Consider the following 9,360-nt stretch of genomic DNA (forward strand, 5'->3'; position numbering starts at 1 on the left):
TTGGTGAAAATCTTTTCCATGATGTTATAAAAGCTACATGTGCCTATCTCATGCCATTCCACAAAGGCACAAATACTCATATGCAAAGGGAAGAGGTATCAGCTGACAAGTTATGGGAGTTGGATTCTTTTTTGAAAGAATATGTAACAAATGTAGAGGGAAGAGGTATCGGCCGATAAGTTATGAGAGTTTGATTCTTGTTGCTTGATCATAAATAAGGATTCCATTCTTTCCTTGATGTTGTAATTTTCGTGTTGCTGTTTTTTCACATTGATTGGTGTTTTTTCTTGATTACAACTAAGGATTCCATTGTTGGAACCTGCATGTTCCTTTTCTTTCACATTAATTGGTGTTTTTGTATGAGGAAAATACACAAGGAGGAAAGAGTGGACGTTAGGGCCAGGGAGGCAGATTGTGCATGAACTTTTGTTATACATTTTGGTACCACTCCATGCAACTGGATCTTGTGTTGAGGTCCATGCAGTCATATATGTTGTCGTGACCCCACCCACTTGAACATTTTGGGGTTGTCAAAGTGGAACTTTTAATGTACCAACTGACCCAACAATCAAATCATTGGACAATCTTTTCAAAATTAGTCATTTCCTTTCAAGCATATGTCTTTTAGTCAAGAAATCAAGGCAATTACTAGATGAAACAATGGTTAGTGAATGTTCATTGTTTATTTAGAACTCAATCATTCTCCTACAGACCCTCAGAACTCGTCACACAAAATAATGCATGCAACAATTAAGTGATTTCCTCACTCAATGAATACACACTAGGTGGGTCCTTTTCCAAGTGCTCTAGACCTCTCACATGTAGTCGAACATTTATCTATTTATACAATCACATTAAAAATTGAGAAATATCAAGTACGATTTAAGGAACTTCGATCACTAGCATTTTCACAAAAAGGAATACTATTATATTCAAAAGAAACCAATAGACAAAGTACATCCAAATATGGTCCAGTTAATTCAATCATTATATCTAAGCATCCTCATCAGATAATTCGTGCAAGCAAAACAAATTATATAAGTTGACTTGTTGGTGATTGCATCATTGAGAGTTTTGATCAACAAACTTCACCACTATGGCCTGCTACTACACCCCATTAATCATACTGACTTCTTTAGGTTTCCAAATAGAATTGATGTAGCAAGCATGAAGCGAAACCAAAGATAGCTAGATTAGCATATCATTTTGCAAAAACTTAATTGATCTAAGTATAGCCAAGGACCTATGATTGAATAGGAGAAGATCTACAAGCTTACAATGAGTCATCAATTCAATCAAAGGAGAGAACATATTGAGATTCAACAAAGACACCATGTCACCAATTGCATAGAGTTGAAAACACATGTTACTTGTGTAGAAGTTAACAAAATGTGCACTTGACTATTTTCCAATTAAAAAAATAGAGCCTACTAAATATTGAGAAACCAACACAAGAGTTCATTGCATAGTCGTTTCCTATCCTTGCAAGTATTTTCCTCCAAACTGCCCCTTAAAATTCTCCAATCGAGTCACCACCTGGCACTAGCTAACCTTTATAAGCTTCACCTCACCCGACAAACACATAGAGTCAAGCGAGGCATATAAAGTCCAAATCTTAAATCACACACATTACCTTTTTCCTTACACACACATAATCAAGAGAAGCATATGAAATGAAAAACTTAGAGCACACATATTCTACGTACCCCTAAGAATGGAAAGAAAGAAGGAATGGATGAGAGAATTTGAAACTTTGGAAGAAGGGGGTTAAAATGGAGGAGGGGACATGATGCAAATTTTGGTAGTGGATGGGATAAAGGGAGCAGAATGCTGGTAGGAAGGGGGAAATGAGGATGATGGGAGAGGTAGTGGGAGGAGGGGAAGATGGATAGGAGGGGCTAGGAAAGGGAGGATGAGGTAGGGGTGTAAGGGAGGGTTGGAGGAGGATGTGGAGGTGGGGGGGAGGGTAGGAGGAGTTGGGGGATTGAGGTCAAGGGGAGGGTAGGAGGTGGCCGGGGAGGGAGGAGGTAGAGGGAAGGGTAGGAGGTGGGTGGTGGTGGTGGTGGAGGAGGAGGAGGGGAAGGAGGAGGAGGAGGAGGATGAGGTGGTGGTGGTGGTGGTGGAGGAGGAGGAAGTGGGTGGTGGGGAGGAGGAGGAGAGAGGGCGGTGGAATGGAGAGATGAGGGAGGAGAGGGGGAAGAGAGAGGAGATTCTAGCTCAAATTTTGGAGGGAGTCCTAGTTGGTAAGATCTTCTTGGATTTTAGTGCGATAAAATATTCTAAAAAAGTACACTAGTCAAAATTTGCCTACCAACTTAATCAAAATGGATTATCTCCCTAATCAACATTCTTAAAGGGACTGTTTTTTTCCCAAACCTCCCCTAATGATGTAATATACAAGGAACCATCTCATAGTATCGAATTTAAAAAAAATTCAAATAAATTTACAAAAGAAGGACACTGATATCATCCCAACATCCATTGAGGAACAAATTTATATCATGCTAGAGTATGTAGATGCTTTCCATTCATAATTGAGTATGAGGTCATCATTCCTTGCTATAGAACACCAATTCATTATGTGGTCATAACCCTAACTACTAGTTCCAGAAATGGCTTGGTGAAAATCTTTTCCATGATGTTATAAAAGCTACATGTGCCTATCTCATGCCATTCCACAAAGGCACAAATACTCATATGCAGAGGGAAGAGGTATCAGCTGACAAGTTATGGGAGTTGGATTCTTTTTGGAAAGAATACGTAACAAATGTAGAGGAAGAGGTATCGGCCGATAAGTTATGAGAGTTTGATTCTTGTTGGAAATAATACGTAACAAATCTTATCATTGGTTTAGCATTGTGAAATACATTTGCACAAAGAGTGTTTTATGCAAGGAGGAAGGCACACATTGTGGGCAATGCCCGTAAAGATGCAAGTTGCAAAATATCACCAATGGCTAACATGGAGGCTCAAACTATTTTAAAGAATCATCCATATATTGACATCTTGCAACATCTAAGGACACAATGGGTTGCATTTGGAAGACCAAAGAAACCAATTCATGGCATTGTAAAAGGATGTAAAGATCACCAAAACATGGATGTGAGTAATAAATTCTACCTTCTATTGTCATGCTAAAGTTTTCACTTATGTTTTCCATGTTCTATTTAGAGTATGATTTCTCACTTCGTATGGATTATGGCACTAGTTCCATTCTGCACAACCTCATAGTGAAAACGGCACTAGTGCCATTCTCCATGGCCTCATATGAGGTTGTGGAGAATGGCATCTCCAAAAGCTCTTATTAGTCTAGGGAGAATGGAGTTGAACTTGGCTATTACATGTCTTGATTAATCTAATATGATTTTTTAAAAAAATAATTTGTATCCATGCGATCCATCTTCACCACCAAGTACACCCATATGCTAACTTATGAGGCATCTGACATCTATGAAAGGTCAATCAAAGTGTTTAACTTTTGACACCCGTCGCAAACATATCAATGGTGGGATGACCTTGCAAGCTATTTATACATTGGCATCCAAGTCTATCAATTCTTGCATGGATGAACTGTGAGACATCACTCAAAGACAAGCTACAGGTTGGCAAGGCAACACCAAACTCCCCACAATGTGTTAATGGATAATAATTGTAGAAGAAGGCACCTATAGCTCAGAGTCTTATTTTCCATGTACAGTCTCTTTGGTAAAGATGGAGATGGAAGCTTGAAGGTGATAGATTCTTAACACGTCGTTTCAGAGATCCACGTCCATTTAGATTAGGTGTGCACTAGACACTACACAAAGTTCTACCAAAGAGGTGTAATGTAATAAGGATGCAGTTGGCAATTTGACAAGGATGTGATGTAGACCACACTATCTCCATCAAAGTTGATATTTTTTATCCTTCTTGAATGAGGGCTTATTTTGGAATCAAATGTTTGTGTGTGTCATCCATCCAGATGATATTTCCCTATGAATACCTTTTACATCCTAACATTCGCAAGCATAGAGGGTGATGACTTTGTAGGATAAGGATGCAGTTGGAAGTGGATTAGGGGTGTGATGTAGACCATAATATCTCCATCATAGTTTATATTGGCATTCTTATTGAATGTGTGGGATATGGTCAATTGAGGGTTCATTTTGGATTTAAATGTTTGTGGGGGTCATCCATCCAAATGAGATTTCCTCTATGGAGACCTTCTGCATCCTAACATTTATGAGCATAGAGGGTGGCTTGGTAGGATATGAGAACGTGTTGGAATTATTCAAGTCTTATACTATATTTTGAGATGCTTGGGGTCAAGATATGGGGGATGCAAAAGAAAAATGCAAAGGAAATATCATCAAAGATTGCATCATGTACTTTTGTAGGGAATATCAATATATTGTTGACTGCTTAACCAAAGGAGCTATGTCAAGGCATGCATTGGTGTTTCTATGAGGAGTGGTTGTATTGGTAATAATAAATCAACAAGCCAGAGATGTCAAGTCCATTGTTTAGATTTGGCATCAAACAATCCACTAATTTAGATTTGGGCCAGCATCTCAAAAGAGAGTCCAAGCAACTATTGAATTGTTACAATTGCCGGTACCTAATCCATATGTAGATGGTGAGGTCATTGGTCCCTTGCCTCTTGTACCACCACATGAACTTGAAAATCTCCCATGTATTACATCAATTGCAGATTGGGAATGTGACTTATAGCTAGCCTATTTGTATCATGAGGCCTATTTGTAAAGCCCCTTTTGTGCCAATTTATTATGAATAAAACAAACCCTTGTTATATTCAATCTATGAATTATCCCTTTAATGATACCCTTATGTATGTGAAAAATGTGTTAAAATGGGATTCAAAAAACTCCTGTTGGACCCACATGCTACACTTACACATATATATGAGCAAAACCCCATCCCACCCCCCAAGAGTGCTTCATACAAATCTCCTTAACCTCATAGGGAGAATGGCACTAGTGCCATTCTCATTAACGTCATAGGGAGAATGCCACTGGTGCTATTCTACACAACCCCATAGGGAGAATGCCACTACATGTTGGAACTATAATGAAGGTATCATTATCCCCATGTGGTTAATACATTAGTATCATCCTCTCATTATGGAAAATGCCACTAGTCATACTAATCCCCAATGGGGTTACATAGAATATCATTAGTTCTTTTCCAATAATCCCTATGAATGGCACTCTAGACATTACTTAGATAACCTCATATGGGTTTACATACAATATCATTAGTTCTTTTCCAATAATCTCTATGAATGGCACTAGACATTACCTAGATAGCCTCATATAGTTCTCCTTAACCTCATATGGAGGATGGCATACATATTGGGATTTTATTTCAAGAAAGTGCATTTGACGAAATGTTTTTGGTATTCCACATCATAGGGACCAATGACGCATGGAAGGAGATGGAGACAACAAGTGTGGAAGAAAACATACCATGATTGGGACACCCACAAGCATTAATCATACATTTTTAGAAAAAGCATGACACTTGAAATTTGATTGGATGCACATAAGGATTTGGAGGAAACTAGAACAAATAATCTTATTGTTGCTACAAACATACTTGAAAACATGGCACCAAGCCGTTTGAAGGAGTCCACCACTAGAAACTGAGGTCAATCTGGATCTACATCCAAATCCAACATCTTTGGATAAAGCCAAGGCTCGCTATGATATTACAGTTCAATAGCTTGCTATTGGCTTGTTGCTTGTTCAAGTCATAAATACACCCCTCTATTATGTAAGGCCACAGTATTTATATGGTTATTAAAACTAGATCCATTAAGGATCTTTGTAGAAAGTTTCAATGTAGGTATTTGGTCAACATCAATGGATCATAGTGTCCTTGAGATGGTAGAAAAGCTACAAATATATGCAGACAAGAGCCTCCCTTTCTTTGTGATATGGGCTCAGCAGGGATGCTACACTTGAAGCAAGAGGAGAGTAAATAGTTTTGACAAAGTTGGTGTTGAGGCAATGCTCAAACCCTTAGCCAAAATATCAAAGGTGATGGTAGAAGGACAATACTTATTGATGGCTCTCCATAGCTCTCCATACAAGGCTAGCTTGAGTCCTCCATCAAATGTAATGTAGAATACAAGGAAGATAACATTGTAATAGAAAAGTTGATGCCTTACTTGCTACAACTCAATGTAGCTAATGATGTGTACAGCATGATCGAAAGTAAGCAATATGAACACGTGCCTATGGAGGGATATTTAGATTTCAACATCACCCAAGTAGTTCTTGATGAATGGAGTGAGCGAAATCATCAATGGTCAAGAATGGAATGCAAAATTGGAAAGCTTCCTCTTGCAGAGAGATGGCTACAAGTAATAAGGGAGAACCAGAGGATGCATCCCCTGGGCCAAGTTATGGTAGTGGTGATTTTTTCAAAAAAATTATCATTTTCCCCGCACAAGTTGAGAAAGATCAGAAAGAGATAATGTCAAAAATAATAAAATTTCACAGAATTTATTATCATTATTTTTTGAGATTGAGCTCAATCTTATTCCATACATTAAAAACAAAAACATGATATACCACCTTTTTTTTTTAACCATGGCTTTTGGGGAAATGAGATTGAGCACATGCTCAATCTCCTTCCACATCACTTTAAAAAAAACACATGCATTTCAACACATGTGAAATGATATTGAGCATGCACTCAATCTCTTGTGATTGAGTGTAAGCTCAATCTCATCCCACCACTATTTAAAAACAACAACAGCTATCAAGGTAGGCAAGGATGGGGTAATCATCAGTCAAAGGATGTAAGGAGGATTGACGATGGAGTAGCAATGGATGGGCGATGGAGGAGACTGGGGATGGAGGGACGATGGAGGAGAGATGGAGTATGGAGGGGCATTGGCCTAAGGGGTGCACTATTAGGAAACCTTAGATACGATGTGCGTTCAAGGGGTGTTTTAAAAACCCCTTATCTATAAATTTTGTATTGATAAAAAGACCCCTTTTTCTATCTAAACTATGGATTTTTTCAAAATTTAATTTAAAACCCCCATATTTAAATATATTGTTGTAAATTCACCATAAATTTTTTAATTATAAAAGCCCTCCATTTGAACCCATGTGGTATACTTACACATTTCTAGGTGAACCCCCCGGGGGCATTGGAGGGATGATGGAGTGGGAATTGAAGGGGTGATGGAGGAGGGAGGGGAGGCATATAAGGGAGGGGCGATGGAAGGGAGGGGGGGCATATGAGGGAGCATGGGTGATGGGTGATGGAGGGAGGATGGGATGGAGAAATTAATTGTCTTGGTTGCCAAAACTTTACACTTGAGAGACTTCGATCTTCACGTTGAAGAGAGAGCCTTATAGATCCATGGATTAGGGTTAGGATTTTGTATTTTTATTTGGGACCTTATAAATAGTTCTCTCTCCTCATTCTACACTCTTCTCCACTCACAAAATAAAGCATGATTCAAGAAAGAAAGTCAAAATGCCAAAAAAGTTCAATCCTCTCACCTTGAGAGCACACTCTATTTTGGAATTTTAAAAGTTCCCTCTTTCAAAAAAAAAATTCAATTTTCCCCTCTACTCCCTCTCTATCTCAATAAGGAACCAATCTTAAACAACCAAAACCACCAAATGGAACATGCCTTGATTCCTTGAGATTCTTAGCTAAATGCCAAAAAAGTTCAATCCCGTCACCTTGAGCACACACTCTATTTGAGTTTTAAAAGTTCCCCCTTTTTTATGAAAAAAATTCCCCCTCACAAGCTAATATAGAGCATGATCGAAGAAGAAAGTTCAAAATGCCACAATAGATTCAATTCTCTCACCTTGAACGCATGCTCTCTTTGAGTTATAAAAGTTCCCTCTTTCAAACAAAATTTCATTTCTGCTTCACAAGATGAGATAGAGCAGGATTCAAGAAGAAAGGTCAAAATGGCACGAAAGGTTCAATCCGCTCTGAAAGTTTCCACGCTATTTAGGCACTAAGGGGAACCACATGGGTGCATTAGAACATGAAAATCTGACATTTCCCAAAATCTAGCTGACATGGCCATGTCAGCAAAGCGCTAACTTCATCATGTCATCGTGATTTTGCAAACCAACTCCAAATTCAAATATGAAAGTTTCTACTCTTTCCAGGCACTAAGGGGAATCACATGGGTCCATCAGAATATCAAAATTTGACATTTCCCACAATCTAGCTGACATGGCCTTGTTAGCAAAGTGTTGACTTCACCATGTCACCGTGATTTTGTAAAACAACTCTGTTTTGCACCAGATTTGGCAAGGTGCATCTAGGTCACATCATAAAATGTGATGTAAAAAAATGCAAAAAGAATATTCACAAGGCCCACTTTACAAAATATCTAGCTGACATCGAGCCCATGTCAGCTAAATTTTCATATTTTGCAAAACAACTCTATTTTGCACTAGATTTGGCAAGGTTCATCTAGGTCACATAATAAAATGTTGGGATGCAAACAATTGCAAGGATTGGCACCACAAGGCCCACAACTAAAAATCTCGCTGACATGGAGTCCATGTCAGCGTGATTTTTCATATTGGCACTTGGGCAACTCCATTTTGCATCAGTCCTGGTGGGGGGTACCTAGGTCATATCATAAGACATTGGAATGAAAAAAAAAGCAAGAATTAGCACCGCAAGGCCCACAACTCAAAATCTCGCTGACATGGAGCCCATGTTAGCATGATTTTTCATATTGGCACTTGGGCAACTCCATTTTGCACCAGACTTGGTAGGGGGTACATAGGTGACATCATAAGACACTAGCATGCAAAAAATTACAAGGACTAGCACCATAGGGCCCACAAATCAAAATCTCACAAACATGGAGCCCATGTCAATGTGATTTTTCAAATTGACACATGGGGGTCACCAGTCCAACTTGGTAGGGTTGCATCTTCACCGGGGGGTCACAAGCACTCACGGTACCAATTTTTAGCACAAAATTCATTGCCAAAGTCCCTAAACTATAAAATTTCATTGACATGGTCCCATGTCAATAGCTTTCTGCAAATTAGTCCCCGAAAAGCAAAATCAAGTGCACAGAAAGCATAAATCCATCATTTAGAAGCTATGTGCACCTTGGGGCAAAATTGAGCACTTGAAAAGCCAAAAAAGGCATAAAAAGCAAAATCTCGATGACATGGCCTCATGTCAATAAATTTTTGCATTATCACTCATAAAGCATGCTTTTCATCAGCTTTTGATGATAGATAAACATAAATAGATCCCAGGGGGCTGCATCAACCAACATCAGCACTTCAGTTGCCCCAGATCTTGCATATTGCAAAATCTCACTGACATGGACTTATGTCAGTAAATTTT

The sequence above is a fragment of the Dipteris shenzhenensis genome, chromosome 16 (assembly GCF_047967505.1).
Source record: "Dipteris shenzhenensis isolate YYH24624 ecotype China chromosome 16, Dip_SZ_1.0, whole genome shotgun sequence".
In the NCBI taxonomy this organism is placed as follows: domain Eukaryota; kingdom Viridiplantae; phylum Streptophyta; class Polypodiopsida; order Gleicheniales; family Dipteridaceae; genus Dipteris; species Dipteris shenzhenensis.